Below are 5,710 nucleotides of genomic sequence, written 5' to 3'. Positions count from 1 at the left end.
AGCAGCGAGTTTGAGAGCTCCTTTCTCAGTTTGTCTCTCGGCTAAGATCCTGGTTTATTGCTCATTATGTTGACCACCGTGAAGAGCCTGAAAATCAGCTATAACCCTATTAACGAGACAAACACTTTTACAAATGGCGACTGGATTTCAGGTCAGGTTACTCTAGAACTGGCCAAAGACTGCCAAATAGAGAACCTGTTAGTGAAATTCAAGGGGAAAGCCGATGTGTTGTGGACCGAGCGGTACGGGAAAACTACTGTTGTTTACCACGCCAAGGAAAAGTACTTCAGCCTAAAAGCTGTAAAACACAGCTTCAGCTGTAAAACATTACTTTGTTCAAGACCAAAATCAGAGAGGTAAGTGTCCTTTCAGATTCATTGTTTAAACTGTGATCTGAACAGACCTTTAAGTTGAAAATTAAAGTTATAAAAAGACTTTGCGTGACTCGACTCCTGTGTCGCATCTCATTCAGCTGCTGATTGTTGAACCTAGGTGGCGCACTATTTACAGACTTTTATATTACACAGAGAAATGGAAATATTAACATAAGAAGGATATAATCTTATATAATGGTGCAAAACTCCAGGTGAAGATTTTTTTTAAGTGCAGTGATCTGAACTGGAAGGATCCATCAGTGAACTGATGAGGGATAGTCAGAAAATGAATCTGCATTTATTTTGATAACTGACATTTTATTTGTCAGGCAATAAGGCTAAATTGTCTCAGTTTCAAGGATGATCTGTAGATTATTAATAAAAAGTGATATTTTATTTCTATAGGCCTAAATGATAACATGATGTTTTTGGTAAGCCATACATGCACGTGTGCTTTTCCCTCAGGAGATGACCAACAAGGACTTTTGAGAAACCAGAATGGAGAAACATGTACGTATTTTGCAGTTCATCCTTGTCTTTTTATAAAACCATGTTGAAAGGGGCCTGTAATGTGGTTTTACTTCAGTCACCAAATAATTGATCATCAGGTGCCAAGACCATACTGACCACCCACTCTGTTGTTTCATAGCCGTGATCCCAGCCCTCAGTTGTAGAATGAAGAGATGTCTGAACATCTTGATCACTAGTACATTAATAACATTCTCTTGTTGCTTTTTCAGACAGCAGTGTTGTTGCTCCAGGAATCCATGTTTATCCGTTCACATTTCAGATGCCTTTCCAGTAAGTAATCATTGTTTTAATGCTTCCATAATGAGATAGATCAGATAGATGGATAGCTTCACCAGACTCTTTTACACAACCAAAATGTGGTGCTTGCATCTTATCTTCAGAAATGTCTCCACAGATAAATCTCTGGTTAGAGTAGATTTAATTAAATCATTGAGAAATTTGTAGATCTAGTTCTTGCCTGCTTTCTTTGTACGTACAGTGTATAAAACAGTGTCCAGACAAATGTTCTGGTCTTCTGATCATCTGGTTTTTGTTTTAGGAATGCACCGTCATCCTTTGCTGGTTCCGTCGGTAAAATCGTGTACACGCTAGAAACCAAGCTGAGCAGATCAATGAGGATTTCCAAGAAAGATTCGACTAAGATCAACTTTGTCTCAAAAGCAGACCTGAACCATGACCCTGGGCTTATGGTGTGTGCTGAATTACATCTTTATTCCTGTCATTACAACAGGGAATAAAATCTTCAGGGTAGCAGTGACTAAAACTCAGAACTTCTTTATTACCTGCATCAATCAGTGTTTGTTGTATGTTGTATTAAACAAACCCAACTTATAAAAACACTTGTTTTAAAAATGTACACAGTATTTCAGTCTTCTCTGTGATACTGATCAAACAAAAGATTTGGTCATATACCAGAATTGATCTGCCTAATATGATTATTTGAGTCTTTGGTAGAGATATTATCTAATAGTCATTTTAGCAGTACTCCTGTTGAATTAGCTCTGTTAAAGTGTTTTCTTTCTCTGTTGTTGTTTTAGTGTGCTGCATTAATGAGTCGGATCTTCTTTCAGGCACCACAGCATGAGCATAAGGATAAGAAAATGAAAATGTTCTCCTCAGGAGCAGTAGCCATGGATGTGAATCTTGAAAAAGCAGGTTTCTTCCAAGGTGAGAACCCTCAAAATAAAAGTCTTAGACCAGTTTTCTTGTTTGTTTCTTTCTGGTTTTACGGTCATAAAATGGGTCAGTTGTGGTTCCTGTCTCTTATTAGTGTCTAATAAACATTTGCATTAATTTTTTATGGTCTCTGTGACACAGGAGAAGGACTGAAAGTCATGGCCTTCATTCAGAACAAGTCATCTCGTGAGATCAGGCCCAAGTACTGTGTGTACAGAAAACACAGCTTTTTTGCAAACGGGAAGAGAAAGCTCAGTACTAAAGACCTCCTTAAAGAGGTGGGAGAGCCCATCCAGCCTTCTGCTAGTGAAAACGTCACAAGGGTCCTCACCATACCCCATGATGTGGAGCCCTCAATCCTCAACTGCAGCATCATCAAAGCAGAGTACAGACTCAGGGTAAGCAGCTCTGTGACCAGGAGACTGGCTACAGAGACGTGTGACTGTACACACAAACTATCATGTGTTAATTTCTATAGAAGTTTATTATTTTTTTACTTAGCAGTATAGGATTTACCACAGTGCTCACCGGTCACTCTCACAGTGCTGGCTAACAGGAGCTGGTTATGCCCAGAGCATGTGAATGATTGTAACAGACAATATGCAAAACTTTTAAGTCAAGATTTCCATAGATTCTTCAGTCATTTGATTAAAAATAATGGGAATCAAAAGCACTCACACTGTGATTAAAGTGATGAATCCAGTAATAATTATAATTTTTAGGTAAATGACACTCTAACTCCACACCCAGCATTAATTTTATGTTTGACAGAGAAGTTTGTCAAAGTAAGAATTGAAAATAATTGAAAAAATAAAAGCTTATAGAAGCAGGTGCATGTTGTCAGACGTATTATAGGATGCATGTGTACAAAATCAACTAATGCCAAATATTTACACCAGGGGTGGCAAACCCTGGTTCCTGAGAACTATTGCCCTGCTTGTTTTCCAACAATCCCTGCTCCACCCACCTTTAATTACCTGGATCAGTTTGATCAGGCTTCAGCCAATCAGAAACAGGAAGGGCAGGGATAATTTGAAAACAACCACCAGTAGTTCCTGATGATCAGGCTTGGCCATCTTTACACCTACACTTAAAGTGTTCACATTACTACAACAATATCTGGAAATATAAAGAAACAATAAAACCTTTTCCACAGGTCTATCTTGATGTCAAATATGCTTCAGACCCGGAGGTCAAATTTCCCATAGTCATCCTGCCGGCCTCTGGGGTTGCTGCTATGGCACCATCACCTCCTGCTTTTGGATTTGGATTTGAGCCATCTGCTAACCCAAACCTGCCCGCCTGGGGCATTGGACCACCGCAGCCACCAGCAGCACCCCAGCCTTCTGATCCCCCTCCTCCGTATGGAGCACATGGAGTGTACCCTCCTTTGACCGATTTTGACACGAAATATCAGTAATGGAACTGAACATACTTTGTTACAACCTAAAATGGGTCATTTCCAATAGTGTTCCAATAGTGTATTTTGTTATGTCTAATAATATAATAATAACTTTCTGTCTGCTGCTTTGTCTCTGTCATGTTCCTGCATCTTCTTGTTTTGTCTCGCTTGGTCGTGGCTGTCTTGTGTCAAACCACTGTGCACTGGCCTCTGTTTAGTTGATCTCTTGCAAACTGCCTATTCTAAATCCCCCAGTAATGAGAAGTGATCCCCACTCATTTTCTTTTTTATGTTTATATTTTAGAAATAGACTTTGGCATTTTATAAATATCTGACCATAACCTTTTTACATTACACTCCTGACCTCAGAGCAGCCATGAATTAACTTTTCAGCAACCAGGAGTACGAGTTTTATCCATTAACAGTGAATATGAGTGCACAGTTTAGAAATGGACTGTCAAGCTTCTTTTATACATAGTAAAAGAGGTATATTAAAACATGTTTCAGTTTTTATTGATAAGTCTATTTTTCTAAATGACCAAAGAAAGTAACCAAATATATAAAATTAGTTGTGGAATATAAATACTGTTTTGTTGATCTGTGAAAAACTGATCTGCAATCTGACTGAATATAGTCATTACATTTCTCTGAGCTATTTTCTCATTTGCTCTTATGAAGTAATGTTGTTAAAGGATCACAAATATACTTGAGTATTTCAACTTGCTCATCTGCATTCTTTCATACATGACTGAAGGGGACTTTAGTGTTTTAGTAAGTTTTTCCTCTCATGAACTCCTGACTGTGACTGGAAAACTGGAAAAGTACACAAAATGCAGGTTAAGCTAATTTATTGTAGCCTTTAGACAACTCGACCTACTTTAATTGAAATATTTCAATTAAAAGCTAGAAAATGCTTTCCACACTATGTTGTGGTCACTAAATTCTGTCAGATGGTCTGAGGACAAGGACTTTATCAAAGTGACCTCCTGGCTAAGTGCATGACCCTGATGGAAGAAGAAAACTAAAGTCAAACACAAAAATTAGAACTAGATAACCTACTTTTCTGTGGAAAAATCAGTTTACATATTGCAGATAATAGTTTTAATTGCTCATATCATGTCGTGTTTCATGTTTTAACTTAGTATTGACCTTTTCATTATTTAAAAAGATGAAAATCTTTCCCTGTGTACCCAAAACATGCTGATCATGCTTCAGTTTCCATAAAGAAATATTATTTTGTAGGAGTGACTATTGTAGGAAACAACGTGAAAGTTGTCAAACGAAGATGAACAACATTTTGTGCATATGTTAATTAGTTTATGTTGATAAAATATGTAACGCTGCCCTCAACTGGTCACAATAAAAGTCACACTGACAATGAAGAAATATAATTTTGAAATTAAACATTTAAAATTTAAATATAAAAATAAAAATCATAAATAAATAATGAAATAAATATCTTCGTTCCTATGTTTGTTACAATTTGGAATTGTTTAGCAGCTTTCTTTTTTCTTTTTTTTTTTAATGGTAACAACTATGAACTGCTGGCATTTTGTTTGGATTACTCTGACTTGTTCTGCCCCATGATTACAGGCTGAAGTTAATCAACTATGTTATGGAAAAAAAGAGTAGTGGAAAGTGTCTTATTGAAATCAACTTATTCAAGATGCTTATGTTTCTTGCACTTACACTCCTGAAGTAAAACTGATTCTCAGCCATTTTCTATGGAGCAGAATCTTCTTAAGTATCAATGCATCAATAATTTCAGTTCAGTTCAATTTTATTCATATTACTTCCAATCACAATAAAAAATCATCTCATGGCACTTAACATAGTAAAGACGTCTTAGAGTATTATAATGTAAACACAACAAATAAATGTAAAATGTACACACACTAATGATGGTTAATTCCTGTCTGAATCGTCAATAGTGTGTTCCTAAATCACATTAACAATATAATCTATTACGTGACTCAGTAAGGATTTTGAATTAAGTTCCACTCTGTAAAGTAAAAAGATTATGCTGTGTTGTACTATGTGGTTTTGAGATGGAAATGCTAATAGATTTGCATGCAATCAATGAGGCAGTATTTTCTCTTAGTACATCCACAGTGTCAGTGTCAATTTATTTAGTCTAATTTAGTCTCTGAGGCTGTTGGCTAGAGTTACCTGTGTGAAAGTGACACCGGCGACGCTTCATCATGTGATCATGTGTGACACAGATACA

General features: G+C 36.8%; 1 pseudogene; it reads left to right on the top strand.

Moving 5' to 3' along the window:
• The first annotated feature begins 4 nt into the window (after positions 1 to 4).
• LOC113138918 (arrestin domain-containing protein 3-like) lies at positions 5 to 4,054 on the top strand (annotated as a pseudogene).
• Positions 4,055 to 5,710: the final 1,656 nt, after the last annotated feature.

Source organism: Mastacembelus armatus, chromosome 9, assembly GCF_900324485.2.
Source record: "Mastacembelus armatus chromosome 9, fMasArm1.2, whole genome shotgun sequence".
NCBI classification, from domain to species: Eukaryota; Metazoa; Chordata; class Actinopteri; order Synbranchiformes; family Mastacembelidae; genus Mastacembelus; species Mastacembelus armatus.
Note: the sequence above shows the minus strand (reverse complement) of the source record. Positions and strands in the feature narration are given on the sequence as shown.